This window comes from Manis javanica, chromosome 4 (assembly GCF_040802235.1).
Source record: "Manis javanica isolate MJ-LG chromosome 4, MJ_LKY, whole genome shotgun sequence".
NCBI classification, from domain to species: Eukaryota; Metazoa; Chordata; class Mammalia; order Pholidota; family Manidae; genus Manis; species Manis javanica.
Window position 1 is genome coordinate 33,363,846 of NC_133159.1, and position 26,836 is coordinate 33,390,681.

The 26,836-nt window shown below is 43.1% G+C and overlaps 1 long non-coding RNA gene across 1 annotated transcript in view; it reads left to right on the forward strand.

Annotated features, from left to right (window-relative positions):
- The window catches only part of LOC140848675 (uncharacterized), a 36,443-nt gene extending 15,312 nt beyond the window's left edge, over positions 1–21,131 (forward strand). The window contains exon 3 of the long non-coding RNA XR_012129774.1: positions 19,024–21,131. This is a non-coding gene — a long non-coding RNA (uncharacterized lncRNA). The remainder of the gene's footprint in view (positions 1–19,023) is intronic.
- The last annotated feature ends 5,705 nt before the right edge of the window (positions 21,132–26,836 follow it).

Sequence of the window (26,836 nt, forward strand, 5' to 3'; positions counted from 1 at the left end):
CACAAAGAAAACACATGAAGATTCAGAGAAACTACAATACATGGACTGTACCCGAGGAAATTGTTTTATCGAATTGAAAATTGAATTAAAATAGAGATTAATAAACTAGAGAAGCTGGGTACTACAGGAGACAGCATATAAATGGGTCTTGTTTCTTTTTTTTTTTGAGAGGGCATCTCTCATATTTATTGATCAAATGGTTGTTAACAACAATAAAATTCTGTATAGGGGACTCAATGCACAATCATTAATCAACCCCAAGCCTAATTCTCAACAGTCTCCAATCTCCTGAAGCATAACAAACAAGTTCTTACATGGTGAACAAGTTCTTACATGGTGAACAGTGCAAGGGTAGTCATATCACAGAAACTTTTGGTTTTGATCACGCATCATGAACTATAAACTATCAAGTCAGATATGTTTATTCATTTGATTTTTATACTTGATTTATATGTGAATCCCACATTACTCCCTTATTTTTTTTTAAATAAAATGCTGAAGTGGTAGGTAGATGCAAGATAAAGGTAGAAAACATAATTTAGTGCTGTAAGAGGGCAAATGTAGATGATCAGGTCTGTGCCTCTAGACTAAGTATTAATCCAAGCTAGACAAGGGCAACAAAACGTCCATGAATGCCGAAGATTTCTCTCAAAACGGGGGAGGGGGGGATGAGGTTTTAAGCCTCACCTCTGTTGACCCCCAATTTCCCACCTGATGGCCCCCTGCAACTGTGCCTGTCTTAGGTTGTTCCTCCCTTGAGGAATCTTACCCGTCTCTGGCTAACCAGTCATCTTCCGGGGCCATACAGGGAAATGTAAAGTTGGTAAGTGAGAGAGAAGCAATATTCTTTGAAAAGGTTAGCTTTTTACTTCTTTGCAGATTTATGCCCTGTGGCTTCTATGCCCAGCATTTGTCTTGAGGTATCTTTACCACTTGGAAGAATTATGATACTCGGTAATTTTCGATATGAGGCATGAATTCTACTAAAGGGCTGTAATTAGGAAGGAAGAAGAAAAGCTATAGAAGTAGCAGATGCAAGAAAACATGGGAAGATTGATTATTTCTTTGACACAACTTCTTGTAGAGTAACATAAGCATGTATAGGTTTTAACAAACTACTAATTAAATTGCGTACACACATTAACAGAATAGGAATACAGCTACATAACCAAAGCAGACCTACAATTACCAGCCATATCCAGTGAAACCAAGAAAACCAGTTAGGTACCTTAGGCATTTGTGAAAACTTATCAATAATATGATGGATATTGTCTAACTGAATTTGAATAGTTTGAGAAAAATCAGACAAATTAAAACAACACATTCCTGGGAACTGTTCACATCCCATATGTTCTTTTAACAGTAGATAGTCTATAGCCGCACAATTTTGGAGTACTGCAACTTGCACTTCTCCTAATTCTTGGTTGAGTTCCAACAATATAGATCCAGTCAAATTTGTTGTTTTACTGTATGCACAGGCCCACTTAGATATCTCCTTCTTCATTCCAATGGCAAGTCCAGGAACTGGCGGGATGAATGCAGCTACAACTGCAACAGCGCCAAGATCTTTGTTGAAGTTTTTTGATGATCATCTTCTGGAATGACACTTCCAGAGGATGTTGATGTTGGAAGTTCTTCTTCATATCGTATCTTAATTCATTTTCTGGGTAACCAAATTAGGCTTTGATCCTCTGTATAAACACAAATAAACCCTTTGTCCACACTTTGATCTGACCTTTATACAATTGTGAAGAACCTATTGTAGATCACCACACAGGAAGTGCTTTTTTTTTAAGAGAAAGAAATATTATCAGAAAAATGTGCTTCCATAGTTGATCATCTGACACCCTTTAAAAGATAAAAATATAGGATATGGAAAGCATGCATTAATCGTTGACTTGCAGTTAATTTTATCCTATCAAGGAGTAATCCTCCCCTTTTTTTGTTATCATTAATCTACAATTACATGAAGAATATTATGTTTACTAGGCTTTCTCCTACACCAAATCCCCCCCACCAACCCCATTACAGTTACTGTCCATCAGCATAGCAAAATGTTGTAGAATCACTACTTGTCTTCTCTGTGTTGCACAGCCCTCCCCTTTCCCCCACCCTCCACATTATACATGCTAATCATAATACCCCCTTTCTTCTTCCCCACCCTTATCCATCCCTACCCTCCCATTCTCCCCAGTCTCTTTCCCTTTGGTAACTGTTAGTCCATTCTTGGGTTCTGTTATTCTGCTGCTGTTTTGTTCCTTCACTTTTTCCTTTGTTCTTATACTCCACAGATGAGTGAAATCATTTGGTATTTGTCGTTCTCCACCTGGCTTATTTCACTGAGTACAATACCCTCTAGCTCCATCCATGTTGTTGCACATGGTAGGATTTGTTTTCTTCTTATAGCTGAATAATATTCCATTGTGTATATGTACCACATCTTCTTTATCCATTCATCTCCTGATGGACACTTAGGTTGCTTCCATTTCTTGGCTATTGTAAATAGTGCTGCGATAAACATAGGGGTGCATCAGTCTTTTTCAAACTGGAGTGCTGCATTCTTAGGGTAAATTCCTAGAAGTGGAATTCCTGGGTCAAATGGTAAGTCTACTTTGAGCATTTTGAGGAATCTCCATACTGCTTTCCACAATGGTTGAACTAACTTACATTCCCACCAGCAGTGTAGGAGGGTTCCCCTTTCTCCACAACCTCGCCAACATTTGTTGTTGTTTGTCTTTTGGATGCTAGCCATCCTTACTGGTGTGAGGTGATATCTCATTGTGGTTTTACTTTGCATTTCTCTGATAACTAGTGATGTGGAGCATCTTTTCATGTGTCTGTTTGCCACCTGAATTTCTTTTTTGGAGAACTGTCTGTTCAGTTCCTCTGCCCATTTTTTAATTGGATTATTTGCTTTTTGTTTGTTGAGGTGCATGAGCTTTTTATATATTTTGGATGTCAAGCCTTTATCAGATCTGTCATTTACAAATAGATTCTCCCATACTGTAGGGTACCTTTTGTTCTATTGATGGTGTCCTTTGCTGTACAGAAGCTTTTCAGCTTGATATAGTACCACTTGTTCATTTTTGCTTTGTTTCCCTTGCCCAGGGAGATATGTTCATGAAGAAGTCACTAATGTTTATGTCCAAGAGATTTTTTGCCTATGTTTTTTTCTAAGAGTTTTATGGTTTCATGACTTACATTCAGGTGTTTGATCCATTTCGAATTTACTTTTGTGTATGGGGTTAGACATTGATCCAGTTTCATTCTCTTACATGTAGCTGTCCAGTTTTGCCAGCACCATCTGTTGAAGAGACTGTCATTTCCCCATCATATGTCCATGGCTCCTTTATTGAATATTAATTGACCATATATGTTTGGGTTAATGTCTGGAGTCTTTAATCTGTTCCACTGGTCTGTGGCTCTGTTCTTGTGCCAGTACCAAATTGTCTTTATTACTATGGCTTTGTAGTAGAGCTTGAAGTTGGGGAGTGAGATCCCCCCACTTTATTCTTCTTTCTCAGGATTGCTTTGGTTATTCGGGGTCTTTGGTGTTTCCATATGAATTTTTAAACTATTTGTTCCAGTTCATTGAAGAATGTTGCTGGTAATTTGATAGGGATTGCGTCAAATCTGTATATTGCTTCAGGCAGGATGACCATTTTGACTATATTAATTCTTCCTAGCCAAGAGCATGGGATGAGTTTCATTTGTTAGTGTCCTCTTTAATTTCTCTTAAGAGTGTCCTATAGTTTTCAGGGTATAGGTCTTTCACTTCTTTGGTTAGGTTTATTCCTACGTATTTTATTCTTTTTGATGCAATTGTGAATGGAATTGTTTTCCTGATTTCTCTTTCTATTGGTTCATTGTTAGTGTATAGGAAAGCCACAGATTTCTGTGTGTTAATTTTGTATCCTGCAACTTTGCTATATTCTGATATCAGTTCTAGTAGTTTTGGAGTGAAGTCTTTAGGACTTTTTATGTACAATATCATGTCATCTGCAAATAGTGACAGTTTAACTTCTTCTTTACCAATCTGGATTCCTTGTATTTCTTTGTTTTGTCTAATTGTCATGGCTAGGACCTCCATTACTATGTTAAATAACAGTGGGGATAGTGGGCATCCCTGTCTTGTTCCTGATCTCAGAGTAAAAGCTTTCAGCTTCTCGCTGTTCAGTATGATGTTAGCTGTGGGTTTATCATATATGGCTTTTATTATGTTGAGTTACTTGCCCTCTCTACCCATTTCATTGAGAGTTTTTTATCATGAATGGTTGTTGAATTTTGTCAAATGCTTTTTCAGCATCTATGGAGATGATCATGTGGTTTTTGTCTTTCTTTTTGTTGATGTGGTGGGTGATGTTGATGGATTTTCGAATGTTGTACCATCCTTGCATCCCTCGGATGAATCCCACTTGGTCATGGTGTACGATCCTTTTGATATATTTTTGAATTCCGTTTGCTAATATTTTATTGAGTATTTTTGAATCTACATTCATCAGGGATATTGGTCTGTAATTTTCTTTTTTGGTGGGGTCTTTGCCTGGTTTTGGTATTAGGGTGATGTTGGTTGGCTTCATGGAATGAGCTTGGGAGTATTCCCTCCTCTTCTATTTTTTGGAAAACTTTAAGGAGTATGAGTATTGTGTCTTCTCTGTATTTCTGATAAAATTCTGAGGTAAATCTGTCTGGCCTGGGGGTTTTGTTCTTGGGTAGTTTTTTGATTACCACTTCTATTTCTTTGCTTGTAATTGGTGTGTTTAACTTTTGTGTTTCTTCCTTGGTCAGTCTTGGAAGGTTGTATTTTTCTAGGAAGTTGTCCATTTCTTCTAGGTTTTCCAGCTTGTTAGCATATAGGTTTTCATAGTAATCTTTAATAATTCTTTGTATTTCTGTGGAGTCTGTCGTGATTTTTCCATTCTCGTTTCTGATTCTGTTGATGTGTGTTGATTCTCTTTTTCTCTTAATAAGTTTGGCTAGAAGCTTATCTATTTTGTTTATTTTCTCAAAGAACCAGCTCTTGGTTTCATTGATTTTTTCTATTGTTTTATTCTTTTCAATTTTGTTTATTTCTTCTCTGATCTTTATTATGTCCCTCCTTCTGCTGACTTTAGGCCTCATTTGTTCTTCTTTTTCCAGTTTCAATAATTGTGATGTTAGACTATTCATTTAGGATTGTTATTCCTTCTTTAAGTATGCCTGGATTGCTATATACTTTCCTCTTAAGAAAGCTTTTGCTGCATCCCAGAGAAGTTGGGACTTTATGTTGTTCTTGTCATTTGTTCCCATATATTTCTTGATCTCTATTTTAATTTGTTTGTTGATCCATTGATTATTTAGGAGCATGTTGTTAAGCCTCCATGTGTTTGTGGCCCTTTTTGTTTTCTTTGTACAATTTATTTCTACTTTTATACCTTTGTGGTCTGAAAAGGTGGTTGGTAGAATTTCAATCTTTTGGAATTTACTGAGTCTCTTTTTGTGACCTAGAATGTGGTCTATTCTGGAGAATGTTCCATGTGCACTTGAGATGAATGTGTATCCTGTTGCTTTTGGATGTAGAGTTCTGTAGATGTCTATTAGGTCCATCTGTTCTAGTGTGTTGTTCAGTGCCTTCGTGTGCTTACTTATTTTCTATCTGGTGGATCTGTCCTTTGGGGTAAGTGGTGTGTTGAAGTCTCCTAAAATGAATGCATTGCATTCTATTTCCTCCTTTAGTTCTGTTAGTATTTGTTTCACATATGCTGGTGCTCCTGTGTAGGGTGCATATATATTTATATTGATTATATCCTCTTTTTGGACTGAGCCCTTTATCATTGTGTAATGTTCTTCTTTGTCTCTTGTTACCTTCTTTGTTTTTTCTGATACTAATACTGCAACACCTGCTCTTTTCTCCCTGTTGTTTGCATGAAATATGTTTTTCCATCCCTTGACTTTTAGTCTATGCATGTCTTTGGGTTTGAGATGAGTTTCTTGTAAGCAGCATGTAGATGGGTCTTGCTTTTTTTTTTTTTTTTTGAGAGGGCATCTCTCATATTTATTGATCAAATGGTTGTTAACAACAATAAAATTCAGTATAGGGGGGTCAATGCTCAATGTACAATCATTAATCCATCTCAAGCCTAATTCTCATCAGTCTCCAATCTTCTGAAGCATAACAAACAAGTTCTTACATGGTGAACGAATTCTTGCACAGTGAATAAATTCTTACATGGTGAACAGTACAAGGGCATTCATCACAGAAACTTTCGGTTTTGATCATGCATTATGACCTATAAACAATCAGGTCAAATATGAATATTCGTTTGATTTTTGTACTTGATTTATATGTTGATCCCACATTTCTCCTATTATTATTATTATTTTTATTTTTAATAAAATGCTGAAGTGGTAGGTAGATGCAAGATAAAGGTAGAAAACATAGTTTAGTGCTGTAAGAGGGTAAATGTAGATGATCAGATGATCAGGTGTGTGCCTATGGACCAAGTATTAATCCAGGCTAGACAAGGGCAGCAAGACATCCACGGATGCAGAAGATTTCTCTCAAAGCGGGGGGGGGGGTGAGGTTCTGAGCCTCACCTCTGTTGATCCCCAAATTCTCACCTGATGGCCCCCCTGTGACTGTGCCTGTCTTAGGTTGTTCCTCCCTTGAAGAATCTTACCCGTCTCTGGCTAACCAGTCATCTTCCGGGGCCATACAGGGAAATGTAAAGTTGGTAAGTGAGAGAGAAGCCATATTGTTTGCAAAGGTTAGCTTTTTACTTCTTTGCACATTTATGCCCTGTGGCTTCTATGCCCAGCACTTGTCTCGAGGTATCTTTACCACCTGGAGGAATTATGATACTCGGAAAATTCGATATGAGGCACGAATTCTATTTAAGGGTTGTAATTAGGAAGGAAGAAGAAAAGCTATAGAGGTAGCATATGAAGGAAACATGGGAGGATTGATTATTTCTTTGACATATCTTCTTGTAGAGTACCTTAAGTATGTATAGGTTTTAAACTACTAACTAATTTGCACACACATATTAACATAATAGGAATACGGTGACATAAACTAAGCAAATCTATAATTACCATCCATCTCCAGTGAAGCCAAGAAAACCATTTAGGCACCCTAGGCATTTGTGAAAATTTATCTATGATATGATGGATATTGTCCAACTGTACTTGAACCATCAGACAAATTAAAGCAGCCCATTTCTGGGATCTGTTCACATCCCATATGTTCTTTTAACCATAGATAGTCTATAGTCATGAGATTTTGGAGTGCTACAACTTGCACCCCTCCCAACTCCTGGTTGAGTTCCAACAGTACAGATCCGGTCAAATTCGTTGTCTCACTGTATGCACATGCCAGCCTAGACATCTCCCTCCTCATTCCTATGGCAAGTCCAGGAGACGGTGGGCTGGATGCAGCCACAACCGCAGCATTGTCCGGATCCCTGTGGAGGCTTTTTGATGATCATCCCCCAGCACAAGTCCTCCAGAGAGTGCTGATGCCGGAAGCTCCTCCTCATATCGTATCTTAGTTCATTTTCTGGGTATCCAAGCTAGGCCTTGATCTTCTGCATAGAAACAAACAGACCCTTTGCCCACACTTTGACATGCCCTCTATACCACTGTGCAGAACTCATTGGAGGTCAGCACACAGTAACTGCTTTATTTTTTTTTAATTAAGAGAAAGGAATATTATCAGAAAAAAGTACCTCCATAGCTGATCATCTGACACCCTTTAAGTGATCAACATTAAGGATATTTAAAGCATGCGTTGATCTTTGATTTACCAATAGTTTTATCCTGTTAAGGAGTAATCCTCCTTTTCTTTCTTTCTTTCTTTTTTTTTTTTTAAATTTTTAATCTACACTTACATGAAGAATACTATGTTTACTATGCTCTCCCCTATATCAGGTCCCCCCTAACAACCACATTACGGTTACTGTCCATCAGCTTAGCAAAATGTTGTAGAGTCACTACTTGTCCTCTCTGTGCTGTGCAGCCCACCCTCCCCTTTCTCTCTCCCCCCCATGCATGCTAATCTTAATACCCCTGTTCTTCTTCCCCCCTCTTATCCCTCCCTGCCCACCCATCCTCCCCAGTTCCTTTCCCTTTGGTACCTGTTAGTCCATTTTTGGGTTCTGTAATTCCACTGCTGTTTTGTTCCTTCAGTTTTTCCTTTGTTCCTATACTCCTCAGATGAGTGAAATCATTTGGTATTTCTCTTTCTCCGCTTGGCTTGTTTCACTGAGCATAATACTCTCCAGCTCCATCCATGTTGCTGCAAATGGTTGGATTTTTCCACTTCTTATGGCTGAGTAGTATTCCATTGTGTATATGTACCACCTCTTCTTTATCCATTCATCTACCGATGGACATTTAGGTTGCTTCCAATTCTTGGCTATTGTAAATAGTCCTGCAATAAACATAGGGGTGCATCTGTCTTTCTCAAACTTGATTGCTGCGTTCTTAGGGTAAATTCCTAGGAGTGGAATTCCTGGGTCAAATGGTAGGTCTGTTTTGAGCATTTTGATGAACCTCCATACCGCTTTCCACAATGTTTGAACTAATTTACATTCCCACCAGCAGTGTAGGAGGGTTCACCTTTCTCCACAGCCTCGCCAACATTTGTTGTTGTTTGTCTTTTGGATGGCAGCTATCCTTACTGGTGTGAGGTGATACCTCATTGTAGTTTTAATTTGCATTTCTCTGATAATTAGTGATGTGGAGCATCTTTTCATGTGTCTGTTGGCCATCTGTATTTCTTTTTTAGAGAACTGTCTGTTCAGTTCCTCTGCCCATTTTTTAATTGGGTTATTTGTTTTTTGTTTGTTGAGGTGTGTGAGCTCTTTATATATTCTGGACGTCAAGCCTTTATCGGATCTGTCTTTTTCAAATATATTCTCCCATACTGTAGGGTTCCTTTTTGTTCTATTGATGGTGTCTTTCGCTGTACAGAAGCTTTTCAGCTTAATGTAGTCCCACTTGCTCATTTTTGCTGTTGTTTTCCGTGCCCGGGGAGATATGTTCAAGAGGAGATCACTCATGTTTATGTCTAAGAGGTTTTTGCCTATGTTTTTTTCCAAGAGTTTAATGGTTTCATGACTTACATTCAGGTCTTTGATCCATTTTGAGTTTACCTTTGTATATGGGGTTAGACAATGGTCCAGTTTCATTCTCCTACATGTAGCTGTCCAGTTTTGCCAGCACCATCTGTTGAAGAGACTGTCATTTTGCCATTGTATGTCCATGGCTCCTTTATCAAATATTAATTGACCATATATGTTTAGGTTAATTTCTGGGGTCTCTAATCTGTTCCACTGGTCTGTGGCTCTGTTCTTGTGCCAGTACCAAATTGTCTTGATTACTATGGCTTTTTAGTAGAGCTTGAAGTTGGGGAGTGAGATCCCCCCTACTTTATTCTTCTTTTTCAGGATTGCTTTGGCCATTCGGGGTCTTTGGTGGTTCCATATGAATTTTTGAATTATTTGTTCCAATTCATTGAAGAATGTTGCTGGTAATTTGAGAGGGATTGCATGAAATCTGTATATTGCTTTGTGCAGGATGGCCATTTTGACGATATTAATTCTTCCTAGCCATGAGCATGGGATGAGTTTCCATTTATTAGTGTCCCCTTTAATTTCTCTTAAGAGTGACTTGTCGTTTTCAGAGTATAAAGTCTTTCACTTCTTTGGTTAGGTTTATTCCTAGGTATTTTATTCTTTTTGATGCAATGGTGAATGGAATTGTTTTCCTGATTTCTCTTTCTATTGATTCGTTGTTAGTGTATAGGAAAGCTACAGATTTCTGTGTGTTAATTTTGTATCCTGCAACTTTGCTGTATTCTGATATCAGTTCTAGTAGTTTTAGAGTGGAGTCTTTAGGGTTTTTTATGTACAGTATCATATCATCTGCAAATAGTGACAGTTTAACTTCTTCTTTACCAATCTGGATTCCTTGTATTTCTTTGTTTTGTCTGATTGCCGTGGCTAGGACCTCCAGTACTATGTTAAATAACAGTGGGGAGAGTGGGCATCCCTGTCTGGTTCCCGATCTCAGAGGAAATGCTTTCAGCTTCTCGCTGTTCAGTATAATGCTGGCTGTGGGTTTATCATATATGGCCTTTATTATGTTGAGGTACTTGCCCTCTATTCCCATTTTGCTGAGAGTTTTTATCATGAATGGATGTTGAATTTTGTCAAATGCTTTTTCAGCATCTATGGAGATGATCATGTGGTTTTTGTCTTTCTTTTTGTTGATGTGGTGGATGATGTTGATGGATTTTCGAATGTTGTACCATCCTTGCATCCCTGGGATGAACCCCACTTGGTCATGGTGTATGATCCTTTTGATATACTGTTGAATTCTGTTTGCTAATATTTTATTGAGTATTTTTGAATCTACATTCATCAGGGATATTGGTCTGTAATTTTCTTTTTTGGTGGGGTCTTTGCCTGGTTTTGGTATTAGGGTGATGTTGGCCTCATAGAATGAGTTTGGGAGTGTTCCCCCTTCTTCTATTTTGTGGAACACTTTAAGGAGAATGGGTATTACGTCTTCTCTGTGTGTCTGATAAAATTCCGAGGTAAATCCGTCCGGCCCCGGGGTTTTGTTCTTGGGTAGTTTTTTGATTACTGTTTCAATTTCTTTGCTTGTAATTGGTTTGTTTAACTTTTGTGTTTCTTCCTTGGTCAGTCTTGGGAGGTTGTATTTTTCTAGGAAGTTGTCCATTTCTTCTAGGTTTTCCAGCTTGTTGGCATATAGGTTTTCATAGTAGTCTTTAATAATTCTTTGTATTTCTGTGGAGTCTGTCGTGATTTTTCCATTCTCATTTCTGATTATGTTGATTTGTGTTGACTCTCTTTTTCTCTTAATAAGTTGGGCTAGAGGCTTATCTATTTTGTTTATTTTCTCAAAGAACCAGCTCTTGGTTTCGTTGATTTTTGCTATTGTTTTATTCTTCTCAATTTTGTTTATTTCTTCTCTGATCTTTATTATGTCCCTCCTTCTGCTGACTTTAGGCCTCATTTGTTCTTCTTTTTCCAGTTTTAATAATTGTGATGTTAGACTATTCATTTGGGATTGTTCTTCCTTCTTCAAGTGTGCCTGGATTGCTATACACTTTCCTCTTAAGACTGCTTTCGCTGCATCCCACAGAAGTTGGGGCTTAGTGTTGTTGTTGTCATTTGTTTCTATATATTCCTTGATCTCTATTTTGATTTGTTCATTGATCCATTGATTATTTAGTAGCATGTTGTTAAGCCTCCATGTGTTTGTGAGCCTTTTTGTTTTCTTTGTAGAATTTATTTCTACTTTCATACCTTTGTGGTCTGAAAAATTGGTTGGTAGAATTTCAATATTTTGGAATTTACTGAGGCTCTTTTTGTGAGCTAGTATGTGGTCTATTCTGGAGAATGTTCCATGTGCACTTGAGAAGAAGGTATATCCTGTTGCTTTTGGATGTAGAGTTCTATAGATGTCTACTAGGTCCATCTGTTCTAGTGTGTTGTTCAGTGCGTGTGTGTCTTTACTTATTTTCTGCCCGGTGGATCTATCCTTTGGGGTGAGTGGTGTGTTGAAGTCTCCTACAATGAATGCATTGCAGTCTATTTCCGTCTTTAGTTCTGTTAGTATTTGCTTCACATATGCTGGTGCTCCTGTATTGGGTGCATATATATTTAGAATGGTTATATCCTCTTGTTGGACTGAGCCCTTTATCATTATGTAGTATCCTTCTTTATCTCTTATTACTTTCCTTGTTTTGAAGTCTATTTTGTCTGATATTAGTACTGCAACCCCTGCTTTCTTCTCAGTGTTGTTTGCCTTAAATATGTTTTTCCATCCCTTGACTTTTAGTCTATGCTTATCTTTGGGTTTAAGGTGAGTTTCCTGTAAGCAGCATATAGATGGGTCTTGCTTTTTTATCCATTCTATTACTCTATGTCTTTTGATTGGTGCATTCAGTCCATTTACATTTAGGGTGACTATTGAGAGATATGTACTTATTGCCATTGCAGGCTTTAGATTTGTGGGTACCAAAGGTTCAAGGTTAGCTTCTTTATTATCTTACTGCCTAACTTAGCTCGCTTATTGAGCTGTTATATACACTGTCTGGAGATTCTTTTCTTCTCTCCCTTCTTGTTCCTCCTCCTCCATTCTTCATATGTTGTTTGTTTTGTTCTGTGCTCTTTTTAGGGGCGCTCCCATCTAGAGCAGTCCCTGTAGGATGCCCTGTAGAGGTGGTTTGTGGGAAGCAAATTCCCTCAGCTTTTGCTTGTCTGGGAATTGTTTAATCCCGCCATCATATTTAAATGATAGTCGTGCTGGATACAGTATCCTTGGTTCAAGGCCCTTCTGTTTCATTGCATTAAGTATATCATGCCATTCTCTTCTGGCCTGTAGGGTTTCTGTCGAGAAGTCTGATGTTAGCCTGATGGGTTTTCCTTTATAGGTGACCTTTTTCTCTCTAGCTGCCTTTAAAACTCTTTCCTTGTCCTTGATCCTTGCCATTTTAATTACTATGTGTCTTGGTGTTGTCCTCCTTGGATCCTTTCTGTTGGGAGTTCTGTGTAATTCCATGGTCTGTTCGATTATTTCCTTCCCCAGTTTGGGAAAGTTTTCAGCAATTATTTCTTCAAAGAGACTTTCTATCCCTTTTCCTCTTTCTTCCTCTCTGGTATCTCTATAATACGAATATTATTCCTTTTGTATTGGTCACATATTTCTCTTAGTGTTGTTTCATTCCTGGAGATCCTTTTATCTCTCTCTATGTCAGCTTCTATACATTCCTGTTCTCTGGCTTCTATTCCTTCAATGGCCTCTTGTATCTTATCCATTCTGCTTATAAATCCTTCCAGGGATTGTTTCACTTCTGTGATCTCCTTCCTGACATCTGTGATCTCCTTCCGGACTTCATCCCACTGCTCTTGCATTTTTCTCTGCATCTCATCCCACTGCTCTTGCATTTTTCTCTGCATCTCATCCCATTGCTCTTGCATTTTTCTCTGCATCTCCGTCAGCATGTTCATGACTTTTATTTTGAATTCTTTTTCAGGAGGACTGGTTAGGTCTGTCTCCCTCTCAGGTGTTGTCTCTGTGATCTTTGTCTTCCTGTAGTTTTGCCTTTTCATGGTGATAGAGATAGTTTGCATATCTGGTACAAGTGACTGCTGGAAGAGCTTCCCTTCTTGTTGGTTTGTGGCCTTCTCCTGGGAGAATAGCAACCTCTAGTGGCTTGTGCTGGGCAGCTGTGTGCAGACAGGGCTTCTGCTTCCTGCCCAGTTGCTTTGGGGTTTATCCCCGCTGTTGCTGTGGGCTTGGCCTGGCTGGGGCTGTTCCTCCAAAATGGTGGAGCCCCGTTGGAGGGGTAGCGGCTGGGAGGCTATTTATCTCCATAAGGGGCCTCTGTGCTCCCTGCTGCCCAGGGGGTTAGAGTGCCCAGAGATCCCCAGATTCCCTGCCTCTGGTCTAAGTGACCTGTCCTTCCCCTTTTAGACTTCCAAAAAGCACTCTCCAAACCAAAACAACAACAGCAGCAATGAGAGAGGGAAGAGAAAGGAAAAAAAAAGGAAAAAACACGCGATTTTTTTTTTTTTTTTTTGGTCCTCAGGTGCCGGTCCCAGGCACCCGCTCACTGGTCCTGCTGCCCTGTCTCCCTAGCACCAGGGTCCCTGTCCTTTCAAGGCTTCCAAAAAGCACCCACCCACCGGTCCCACAGGGAAGGAACGCTCGATATTCTTTGTCCTCAGGCGCTGGTCCCAGGCACCCGCTCACCAGTCCCGCCGCCCTGCCTCCCTAGCACCGGGGTCCCTGTCCCTTTAAGGCTTCCAAAAAGCACTCGCCAAAAAGAGAGAAAAAAAGGGGAAAAATGCACGATTTCCTCCGTCCTCAGGTGCCGGTCTCAGGCACCCGCCCACCAGTCCCACAGGGAAAAACGCGCGATATTCTTTGTCCTCAGGCACTGGTCCCAGGCACCCGCTCACCAGTCCCTCCGCCCTGCCTCCCTAGCACTGGGGTCCCTGTCCCTTTTAGGCTTCCAAAAAGCACTCGCAAAAAATAGGAAAAAAAAGGGGAAAAACGCGCGTTTTCCTCTGTCCTCAAGTGCCGGTCTCAGGCACCCGCCCCCCGGTCCCGCAGGGAAAAACGTGGGGTATTCTTTGTCCTCAGGCGCCGGTCCCAGGCACCCGCTCACCAGTCCCACCACCCTGCCTCCCTAGCACCGGGGTCCCTGTCCCTTTAAGGCTTCCAAAAAGCACTCGCCAAAAAGAGAAAAAAAAAGGGGAAAAACGCGCGATTTCCTCCGTCCTCAAGCGCCGGTCTCAGGCACCCGCCCGCCGGTCCCGCAGGGAAAAACATGGGATATTCTTTGTCCTCAGGCACCGGTCTCAGGCACCTGCTCACCGGTCCCACCACCCTGCCTCCCTAGCAACGGGGGCCCGTCCCTTTAAGGCTTCCAAAAAGCACTTGCAAAAAAAAACCGCTCCGGTTTCTTTCCACCCGCCGGGAGCCGGGGGGAGGGGCGCTCGGGTCCCGCCGAGCCGGGGCTTGTATCTTACCCCCTTCGCAAGGCGCTGGGTTCTTGCAGGTGTGGATGTGGTCTGGATGTTGTCCTGTGTCCTGTGGTCTCTATTTTAGGAAGATTTTTCTTTGGTATATTTTCATAGCTCTATGTGTTTTTGGGAGGAGATTTCCACTGCTCGACTCACGCCGCCATCCTGGCTCCACCCGGGTCTTGCTTTTTTATCCATTCTATTACTCTGTGTATTTTGTTTGGTGCATTTAGTCCATTTACATTTAGGGTGATTATTGAAAGATACATACTTATTGCCATTTCAGGCTTTAGATTCATGGTTACCAAAGTTTCAAGGTTAGCTTCTTTAGTATCTTACTGTCTAACTTAACTCACTTATTGAGCTGTTATAAACACTGTCTGGAGATTCTTTTCTTCTCTCCCTTCTTATTCCTCCTCCTCCATTCTTTATATGTTGATTATTTTATTCTGTGCTCTTTCATGTTTCCTTTAACTGCCTTTTGTGGGTAGTTGATTTTATTTTTTGCCTTTTGTTAGTATTTGGTTGGTCTGCTTTCTTTGCTGAGATTTTATTTGCTCTGGTGACATCTGTTTAGTCTTAGGAGTGCTCCCATCTAGAATAGTTCCTGTAAAATACCCTGTAGAGGTGGTTTGTGGGAGGCAAATTCCCTCAACTTTTGCTTGTCTGGGAATTGTTTAATCCCTCCTTCATATTTAAATGATAACCATGCTGGATACAGCATTCTTGGTTCAAGGCCCTTCTGTTTCATTGCATTAAATATATCATGCCATTCTTTTCTGGCCTGTAAGGTTTCTGTTGAGAAGTCTGATGATAGCCTAATGGGTTTTCCTTTATAGGTGACCTTTTTCTTCTCTCTAGCTGCCTTTAAAACTCTGTCCTTGTCCTTGATCTTTGCCATTTTAATTATTATGTGTCTTGGTGTGGTCCTCCTTGGGTCCCTTCTGTTCGGAGTTGTGTGTACTTCCGTGGTCTGATTGATTATTTCCTCCCCCAGTTTGGGGAAGTTTTCAGCAATTATTTCTTCAAAGACACTTTCTATCCCTTTTTCTCTCTCTTCTTCTTCTGGTACCCCTATAATGCAGATATTGTTCCTTTTGGATTGGTCACAGAGTTCTCTTAATATTGTTTCATTCCTGGAGATCCTTTTATCTCTCTCTTCATCAGCTTCTATGCATTCCTGTTCTCTGGTTTCTATTCCATCAATGGCCTCTTGCATCTTATCCATTCTGCTTATAAATCCTTCCAGAGATTGTTTCATTTCTGTAATCTCCCTCCAGATGTCATCCCTTAGCTCTTGCATATTTCTCTGCAGCTCCATCAGCATGGTTATGACCTTTATTTTGAATTCTTTTTTAGGAAGATTGATTAGGTCTATCTCCTTCTCAGGTGTTGACTGTGTGATCTTTGTCTGCCTCAAATTCTGCCTTTTCATGGCGATAGAGATAGTTTGCGGAGCTGGCACGAGTGACGTCTGGGCAAACGTCCCTTCTTGTTGGTTTGTGGCCTTCCTCTCCTGGGAGAACAGCGACCTCTAGTGGCTTGTGCTGGGTAGCTGCATGCAGACGGGGCTTCTGATTCTTGTCCGGCCGCTATGGAGTTTATCTCCACTGTTGCTGTGGGCGTGGTGTGCCTCGGGCTGCTTCTCCAATATGGCAGAGCTGTGTCGAGGGGATATAGCTGGGAGGCTGTTTATCTCCATAAGGGGTCTCTGAGCTACCCTGCCATCCAGGGGGTTAGGGTGCCTGGAATTCCCCAAGATTCCCTGCTGCTGGGCTAAGTGTCCCGGGATGCTTCCATCCAGCTGTGGGGTCCCTGTCCCTTTAAGACTTCCAAAATGCACTCGCTTTTCTTTGTCCCTGAGGCGCCAGCTGCGTGGATCCACTTACAGGTCTTACTGTCCTGTTTCCCTAGTTTTCAGCCCCCCACGCATGCACTGTGTCTGCACTCTGGTGCGGATGCTAGGGCTGGCTTTTTAGCAGTCCTGGGCTCCCTCTCCCTCCCTGCTCCGATTTCTCTCTTCCTGCTGGGAGCTGGGGTGAGGTGCGCTCGGGTCTCGCCAGGCTGTGGCTTGTATCTTACCCCCTTCACGAGGCGCTGGGTTCTTGCAGGTGTGGATGTAGTCTGGCTGTTGTCCTGTGTCTTCTGGTCTCTCTTTTAGGAAGAGTGTGTTTGTTGTATTTCCAAAAATATATGTGGTTTTGGGAGGAGATTTCTGCTGCTCTACTCATGCCACCATCTTGGCTCCACCCCCAGGTCTTGTTTCTTTATCCATTCTGTAACTCTATGTCTTTTGATTGGTACATGCAGTCCATTTACATTTATGTTGACTATCAATAGAAATGTACTTATTGCCATTGCAAGTTTTAGGTTTGTGGTTACCAAAGGTTCAAGGGCAGCTTCTTTACTATCTACCAGTCTATCTTAACTTGCTTATTATGCTCTTTCAAACACAACCTAAAGGTTCTTTTTTTCCTCCCTTCTTTTTCTTTCTCCTCCATTCTTTATATATTATGTCTCATATTCTGTACTCTTTGTATATCCCTTGACTGACTTTGTGGATAGTTGATTTAATACATTTGCTTAGGTGTTAATTGGTCTACTTCCTTTACTGTGGTTTTAGTTTTTCTGGTGACAGCTAGTTAGCCTTGGGAGGACTTCCATCTATAGCAGCCCCTCCAAAATACACTGTAGAGATTTTTTGTTGGAGCTAAATTCCCTCAACTTTTGCTTATCTGGAAGTTGTTGAATCCCTGCTTCAAATTTAAATGATAATCTTGCCAGATGGAGTATTACTGGTTCAAGGCCCTTCTGCTTCATTGCATAACCTGCCTGTAAGGTTTATGCTGAGGAGTCTGATGAGAGCCTGATGTATGTGATCTTATTTCTCTCTCTGGCTGCTTTTAATACTCTCTCCTTGTCCTTCACCTTTGCCATTTTAATTATATGTCTTGGTGTTGTCTTCCTTGGGTTCCTTGTGTTGGGAGATCTGTGCACTTCCATGGCCTAGGAGACTATTTCCTTCCCCAGATTGGGAAAGTTTTCAGCAATAATTTCCTCAAAGAGACTCTCCATCCCTTTCTCTCTCTCTTCTTCTGGTATCCCTATAATGCAAATATTGTTCCATTTGAATTGGTCACACAGTTCTCTTAATATTTTTTGCTCCTAGAGATCCTTTTTTCTCTCTGTGCCTCAGCTTCTTTGTATTCCTGTTCTCTAATTTCTATGTCATCTACCATCTCCTTTACCTTACCTAATCTCCTTTTAAATCCCTCCATTGTATGTTTAATTTCAGGTATTTTACTTTTCAAAGTTTCTATCTCTTTCTTGAAGTCCTCCCTGAGGTCTTGAATATTTTTCTGTAGCTCTGTGAGCATGTTTATGATTTTTATTTTGAAGTCTTTATCAAGAAGATTGGTTATTTCAGTTTCACTGAGCCCTCTTTCTAGTATTTGAGGGATTTGGGTTTGTACCAGATTCTTTTGCCATTTTGTATTTCTAATGATTGCTATTAAATAGTAATTTTGTGAAGGCAGCACCCTCTAGTGGCCTGAAGCTCTACTGTCTGCAGCTGCCCAGCCCCTGGATCTATGGTGGTCTTAGGTGCAGTGCCAGTGCCTGCCAGCAGGAAAGAGCTCTTTCCTGCTTCCTGGCTACAGTGCCTGCCTCCATTGCCAGGGCCAGTAGATCAAGCATGCATGGAGGAGCCTCTATGCTACAACCTTGTTGCTGCCACTGGTGGGGCTGTCCTCCGCCGGTCTGACGTGATGGCGTGGGCAGCAGGTTTGTGAATCAGTGCTGACTGGGAGGAAGAAGGGGAAGACTGGGTATTGCAGTGGGGGAGTCTCAGCACTGCATTGCCAGCCAGGGGAATGGAGCTTGTGAAGCTCCTGAAAGTTCCCAACCTGCTGGGCTGAGTGTGCTGGGACAATTTTGTTCACCTGTCCTTTCTTGTGAACAGCAAGCTTTGTGTTTACCCTGCCCCTTTGGTAACTGTCTCACTGTTGGGAAATCTTTCAAAGTTTCTACCTTTCTTTTGCCCTGGAGCAGGTGGTTGTGGGTACCCGTTCTCCACAAGTGGCTGGAATCTCAGTCTCTCCATGTATTGTGCCTCTCTTTGCTTTCCAACCCCTCTAATCTCCAGAACACCATGTAATGTGGGTTCATGCTCCTGCAGCAGATCTGCAGGGGTGGGTATTTAGTGGTCCTGGGCTTCTGCTCCCCTGCTCCATTTCTCTTCCTTCTGCCTGTGAGCTGGGGTTGGTGGAGTGCTTGGGTCCTGATGTATTATGCGTGGCTTTTCTACTTTATCTTTTTCCATGAGGTCTTTTTTTTCCCCCGGATGTAGGCAGTCTGTTGTACTCTTCTTTCAGGTCACTCTTTCAGGGTCAGTTGTATTTGCTGTATTTTGTGTTACATGTGCTTTGGGGAGGAGATTTCTGCCTCACTTCTCACACTGCCATCTTGTTTAATCCTAAAGATATCCCCTGTAAGGTGAAGAATAAGATGTTGCATCTGGCCCCCCAACACCAAGAACAGAGGCTCAATGCCTACAGCACCTTCTTAGATTTTGCAGGCAACACAGTCCTCATTTGGATGTGCTACTATAGTGCATATACTGAGTGACCTGAGAAGCCTCTGGGTTTGAGTGAAGCCCAGAAGAGAAGGTTCTGCAATAGGTCCAGGCTCTGTGCAAGCTGCTGTTCCATTTGGACCATTGGATCCTGCAGACCTGATTGTGCTTGAAGTGTCTGAAGTGGACAGAGATATGCTGTTTGCAGCCTTTGACAGGGCTCTAGAGGTGAGTCACAGCACAGACCATTAGGATTTTGGAGCAAAGCTTCCTGTCCTCTGAGGATTGCTACTCTTCCTTTGAGAAACAGTTTTGGCTTGCTATTGGGCTTAGTTGAACACTTAACCATGGCCCCCAAATTATTGTGTGACCTGAACTTTCCCTGTGAACTTGATATTGTCTGATTTACCAAGTCAAAAGTTGGCACACACAGTCATCATCAAATGGAAGTGGCATGAATGACACTGGACTCCAGCAGTCCCTGCAAGTCCAAGTAGTTGGCATGAAGAAGTGGCCCCAATGCCCTACTCCTTCTGCATTACCCTGCACAGCCTGCACCTCCGGTCTCATGGGGAGTTCCCTATGATATGTTGATGAGGAAGAGAAAATTCAGGCCTGGATTACATATGGTTCTTCATGACAGGAAGGCACCACATGAAAGTGGACAGCTGCACTGCCATAGCTCCTTTCTGAGACATCCCTGAAGTCCAGTGATGGAAAGAAATCCTCCCAGGGGACAGAACATAAAGCAGGGCACTTGGTGTTTCATTTTGTCTGGAAAGAAAACCGGCCTGATGTAAGGCTCTGTATTTGCTAATGGACTGTGGCCAGTGGTTTGTCTGGATGATTAGGGACTTGGAAGGAGCATGATTGGAAAATCTGTGAGAACAAGGTCTGGGGAAGAAATATGTAGAGAGTTCTCTTTAACTGGAAAAAAATGTCATGTTATTTGAGTCCCACGCGAATGCTCACAATCAAGCGGGTAGGATAATTCACTGTGTGGATACCAGTCAGTCTCTTTCCAGCCACCACCATCATTGCCCAAAGGGCCCACGAAGAAAGCAGCAGGGACAGAGGTTATGCATGGGCTCAGCAATTTGGACTGTGACTCATCAAGGCTGCCAAGGATACAAATCAGGCTTAAATTATTCTTTTTTCCCCTCCTTCCTTTCCAGAGTGTTGGCTGTTAACCTTTAAGCATCATACCACTTGTTAAAGCCTAGATTGCCAGTAAGTGGCTGTAGGGCATTTGTCATATTACTAAGTCTCCAGGACTCAGTGTTCTCTCCTGCAAAATGATGATGATAACACTATTTCATAGGGATGTTTTGAGTATTAATGGGCTATTGTAAGCAAGGCACTTAGAAGAATACCAGACACCCAGGAGCAATATGCCCTAAAGTTTTGCTATTATTATCATCCTTACTGTCACCAGTATCATTGCTGCTTTTGTGGTTGTTATTATCATTATCATTGTATCATCACCATCTCCTGATATTCCCTTCAGCTCCCTCTGCAAATACAAACCCAGGAAACTTCCTGCGGCACCTGTCTTGGCAAATGACAGCGAGCTCCTGCTGTTCCTCTCAGAGGTGTTCTCAGCCTGGGGCTAATTAGAGAGTCCCAGTTGTCAGGACTGCCTCTGCCCCAGCTTCTCCCTTTCCACCCACTTATCCTTGAAGCCTACTTGGCTCATTGTTAAGCCTCCAGAGTCCAGTCTTCTCCCTCATGACCACATCGCGCTGCCCTCACCCCCACAGGGGATCATGACTAGCTCTCAGGAAAGCAGGAGGGATCTCAGCTGGAGTTCCAACACAGCCATTAGAGTAGACTTCTTCACTGATGCACATGACCATGTGGACACAGCCCCAGCCAACAGGCACTTGCCAGTGTTCTGGTGCCAGATCTGCCATTGTGTAGCCGCATGGCATTGCCAAATCTCTCAGCTCTTTCTGGTCACATTTCATTTTCTGGGAAAAGGGGGATAGTACCATGCTTGACAGTCTTTAAGTAAACTCGTCATTTTGAAAGTCAGAGTGACCCGAGTTTCATGCTGTCTATGATCCTCGGTGGCTTCCTACCATGACAAGTCACTGCACCTCTGTGAGCCCACTGTCCTCATCCATCCAATAGGGATGTGTAGACTACCTCTTCAGTGCTGAAGGAGGCTTAGTGACATGTGTGAGAAGAGTTAGGGCCTTGGTGCAGGGCAAGGATGGTCATCATTTGTTATGGTTCTGGGGAAAAGGGTGAATGAGACACATTTTCATCTGTCCTCAGTTCTGGTGCAAAGTCTGTCCTCCCCAGAATCTCTAGGCCCATCAGAGTGAGCTAGAGGAGGCATGAGCTGTGGGGTTTGGCTGGAGTACGGAGAAGACTCCCACAGGGCAGTCCTTTGAGAGTGTAGCTGACTCTGAGGAAGAGCTGAGCATTGGGGGTCCTTGGGACCACAGCACCCCACCTCCCTGCTCCTGCCAGGGAACCATGGAGTGCTCAGATGGAACCCTTGGGCGCTCCTAACCTCAGGGAAAGTTCAGGTACTCCTGACCGTGATGCACATGCCCTGGATCAAGCTCTAGAGATGCCGTGCAGGAGGGAAGGTGTCCCCTCCCTGCCAGCTGTAATGTGCAGAAGGGAAAGTGGGAGAGGGGAGATAAGGAGGTAGGCATGAGGATGAGATCGAGCTGCAGTAAGGGCTTATTCTGTGCCGAGCACTGGGCTCAAACGTGCATGGATGCCATCCTCTGCGTCATAACTCTGGGAGAGAAGCGGAAAGTGAAGCTTCCCCTGGATGGCACAGCTGTGTGGGGCAGCAGTGGGCTCAGTCTGCACGTGGGCTCCTCCACTTTCACCGGGTGATCTCGGGCGAGTCCCTCGCCCTTCCTGACACTGTTTTGTCAGCTATCATATGCCCACCTCCCAAGGCTGGAGTGGTCTCTGCCAAGCAGGCTCTGAGTGCCCTTGGCCTTTGTCCTTCGAGGTGAGAGCCAGTGGAGCCTGGGAGATGGTCGTGTTCCCTGAGGAGCCAAGGGCAGAGCTGCTCTGCTCTGTGGTCTGCACCCCGAGGCCCCCACCACAACGGCCCTGCGGAGGTTGGTGATGGGGCTGGCAAGGGGCCAGAGGAGAGGGCAGGAGGCACCAGGCCTGCATCAGGCTGTCTGGGGGCCCCTGTCGGGCGAGGCAGGGAGACCTGCACCAAGAAGGCCTGACCCGCTGGGCCCGCCTCTCCTGGACGAGGGCCGCTCACTGAGGGCTCCAGCAGCTCCGGCCAGCAGCAGAGTGGGATGCCTCCAGCACTAGAGTGGCCTGAGAGCTCTGGATTCCCAGGACTCAGGACCGGAGACCGTCATGTGCTGGTAAGTATTTAATCCTCAGTCTTGGAAGGAGAGGGAAAGGTTTTGATTCATATTGTTTGCCGATTTCCATGCTGTAAATTTCAAGCTTACAAAAGGATGCCTCTGAAGTCAGTTTTCGAAAGATGCCCGGACGTACACCATTAGAGAGAATTTCCACCAAAGAAATCCAGCAGATGCAAATAACTTCTAGAACACAGAGAAAGTAAAACATAGTAGAATAATTGAGATACGTAGAGTTTTAAACACTGTTTTTGACCTTTGTTTTTTTAATTTTATAATCCGATTTTTTCTTTCTTCTCCCTAAATTAAATTGAACCATCATTGATAGTTAACATTGTGTAGGTTTAAGATATACACTGTGATTTGATATCAGTATATATTGTGATCTGTTGAGCACAATAAGATTAGTTAACACATCCTTCCCCTCACATAATTACCATTTTGTAGTTATTATGATTAGAACATTAAAGCTCTGCTCTGAGAGCCACTTTAAATTATACAGTGCAGTATTCTAACTATAGTCACCGTGCGCTACATTAGACCCCAGGAATTTATTTCTTTTATAAATGAGAGTTTGTACTTTTGACCTAATCTTCCCATTTCCCTGAACGCCGAAACCTCTCTGTTTCTATCAGTTCAATGTTTTTAGATTTCTACAAATAAATGAGATCATAAAGTATTTGTCTTTCTCTGCTTATTGCACTTAGTATAATTCCTTCAAGTCCCTTGATCTTTGTTTTAAATGTAATTTATCTAATTCTATTTTCTACAATTTAACTGACATCATGGCTTTGTTTAACAGCCATCTCACAGCATTTCTGAAATTTCAAAACAATTGGCTGTGGTGGAAGCTGAGCAGAAGGGACCTCAGAACCCAACCTTCCCATTCTGGGTAGATGGGGAGCTGAGGCCTGATAGAAGGAAGGAGGGAACTCAGTCATGGAGGCTTGGGCAGGGTTTTCAGCATCTTCTCATCGAATTCTCCCAGAAACCCCGGCATTAGTCATCATTAGAAATTATTATTAACATTTTACAGAGGAGAAAGCTGAGACAGCATAACAGCAAGGTTAATAGAAAAGGCAGTAGAATCTGGTAGATCCTGATTCAAATTCTGGCTCTGCCCTCAGTAGATACGAGCGTTGGGCAGTTTCTCACGCCCCTGGGCCTCAGCCTCCGTGCATGTAACCTGCGGCTGAGACTCACTTCCCAGATGCTGTTTCCCAGGCTGATTCAAGACCTGGTGTAGGTCAGCGCTCCACGGTCAAGTCTAAATTATCACCAGAGAGGCTGAGAGATTCGTCCATGGTATCAGACTAGTAGGAAATGGAGGGGCATTTTCACTTGCCCAAGTTGTTCAGTAAGGAATAGAGGTGTGACTCAAACATAGTTGAAAGGACAGGTCAGGGCCCAGGGGTTGGGGAGGTGAGAGGAGAATCAGAATGAGGCCTTCAGTTCCTGGCACTTCTACAAGGTGCCCAGTGCCAGCCCCTCTCCCAGGAGCTGGTCACAGAAGTCTGGGAAAGGAAATAGTCCTGTCCCCACCTCCCCACCTCCCCTCGTGGGTGTTGTTTGCTCCCGCTCTGTCCCCAAGGGCGTCCTCCCTGTCGGGTTCTGTTGACAACACTCAGGGAATCCCATCGTGGCTTCCCCCTGGGGACAGGGGCGGTGGCGGCAGGAGGCAAAGGGGTGGCCCTTGTCAGCTCTCCCCTGAAAGCCTGCTGAGGAGACAGGACCATAAAGCCGCAGCAGCCTGGCCCACTGCGCGGAGCTTGGGGACAGCGGGCTCCCTTCCTTGTGCCTCAGGACCCGATGGCAGGGCCTTCCGGAGCCAAGGCTGCCTGGCCGCGCGCAGAGAGCTTCCCGTGGAGAGAAGGCCGGCTTCCCCCTCCGCCCTCGGAAATGCAGGGCTCCTCCGGGCACGGGGCTGCCCGGAATCCCGGCTCCCTGCACGCAGCTGCCCGGGAGGCTTCCTGCTCAGGCTCCTTCTCTTCAGAGCAAATGGCAGCCTCTCCACGACTTGTTTCTGCGGATCCCTGAGGGGTGAGATGGGAGCTGGGCTCGGAGCTGCGGGCAGGATCCCGGCATCTGTGGGGGCCAGAGGTCAGAGGTGGCCAGGCCCCCAGTCCCCGGGTCCTCTCTGTGCCCACAGCCCAGTATCGCTCTGGCCCCTTCTCCTCACTGCCCCGTGTTCTTCCCCCCTCCCAGCTCAGGCCCCTCCCATTCGTTCCTTCTTCCCAGACCCCCTTCTTTCTTTCCTTTATTCATTTAACAAATACTTACTGACAGTTTCTCTGTGTGAAGCCATGTCTAGATGCTAGAAACATAGAAGTGAATAATACACCTTCCTGAGTCAGGGATCTCCATGTCTCGCTGAGAGACATGTCCCTGAAAGGCAATGATGGGGAAAGTTTGAGCAGGGACACGGATGGCTCTGGCGATTCGGAACCCCGAGACCCCCACTCCCCAACTCTCGAGAGGCCTGGGGCATTGCAAGTCCAGACGGACACTGCTGGGCTGACAGAATCTTAGACAACTGTTTTTTTTTTTTAACTCGATGATGTCCCTCATTCCATGGAGATCAAGCTTGACTCAAACAGGGATTTATTGAGTTCCATAATGGCAATAATTCCCCAAGTCCCTTCCACTGATTCCCTCTGCTTCCAACGCATTCCTTGGCTTCTCACATCCACACTATGGGAGCAGACGGATGAAACTATCCTGAGAGACGGTTTGTGGCTTCCACTTCAGCCTTTTGTCCTAGGAGGATTCTGGTCCTTCTTGCCTGGTGGCCATACCTCAGAGGCCATGATTCTTGGGCCCAAAACTCAAAAGCTCAAATTGTTGTGCATGGGGGTGGGGGAAAGTTTGCATTCTTCACCCCTCCCACATAGAGCCTGTCTGCTGAAGCAGGAGAAGATAATGATTAAGTGTTGGCTTGGCTCCAGACTGCCTCCATTCAAACCCCAGGTCCACCACACAAAACATGTAATTTAGAACCCATCACTGTTCTCTGTGCCTTTGTATTTTCATCTGTACAATGGAGGTTATGGTACTTTCACCTCAATGAATGTGATGAAAAGACAAAGTTAGTGTAATAATGCCTGGCAGCTGGAAATTATTCATTAAATATTATCTATTGCTGTTATTGCAATGGAGATTATCAACTCACCCACATATCCATAGTTTATTCCATACATGCCAACTCAATTAGTGGGTGTTAACAGGAGAAGGAGGAAGTTCTCCTGAGACACTGTATCTCAAACTTTGTATAAGAATCCTCTAAGCCTACTAAGATTATAACTTGCAAGTACGCACAGGGGTGTGAGAAACAGAGGCAGCATCTAGTGCAGGGCTGGGAGTGGGAGATGGTGGGACAGGTCAGGGAAGTCTTCCTGGGGAGATGACACCTGAGCTGAGTCCCAAAGTAGGAATAAGGGCTGATGTGCTCCCGAGTGTGTGGTGGACGGTGTGCAGGCAGCTGGTGGAGCTCCTCCATGCTGAGGACCTAGGTGATGGCCTGGGGGGAACAGAAGAAGAGACATCCAGGATTCTAGGTGGCTTTCATTTTAGTCTTCTGGTGGGTGTGTAGTTTTGTTACCTTGTGGTCTTCACTTGCAGTTTCTGGATGACTAATGATGCTGAGCACTTTTTCACTTGATCAGTGGCCTTTTTTGTAAGGTGTCTATTTTAATTTTTACTGTCAGGTGTCTTTTTAAATCCTTTGCCTGCTCTTCTATTGGGTAGCCTTTTTGTTGTTTGTTTGTTAATTTGTGGGGTTCTTAATTTATTCTGGATACAGATCTTTTAAGTTACAGATCAATAGAATATGGTTTGTTATTTTTTTCTCTATAGTTTAGTGCTTATGTCGTATCTAAGAAATCTCTGCCTACCCCAAGCAGATGTTGATACTTTTCTGTGTTTGATACTAAAAATTTTATCGTTTTACCTTTACTATTTAAATCTACAATATATCTGGAATTGCTTTTTGAGTACCAGATATAGTAGGATTCAAAAAATATTTCCTGCATAAAAATCTACATGATCTGGAATTTATAGAAAGACCATCCTTTTCCCATTGCTAGGATGGCTCAACTTTGTCATAAATCAGATGACTGTATATTCATGGATCTGTTCTGGATTGTATTCTGTTCCTTTGATATGTTTTTTTATTATTGTGCCAGTTTCACACTCATTTAATTATGGAGGCTTTATAGTCAGTCTTAATATCTGATAAGTCCTCCAGCTTTGGTTTCCTTCTTCAGGATTCTTTGCAATTTCCATATAAATTTTATGACCGGGTTGTCAATATCTGTAGAAAATCTGCTGGAGTTTTGACTGGAATTGCTTTGAATCTGTAAATCAAC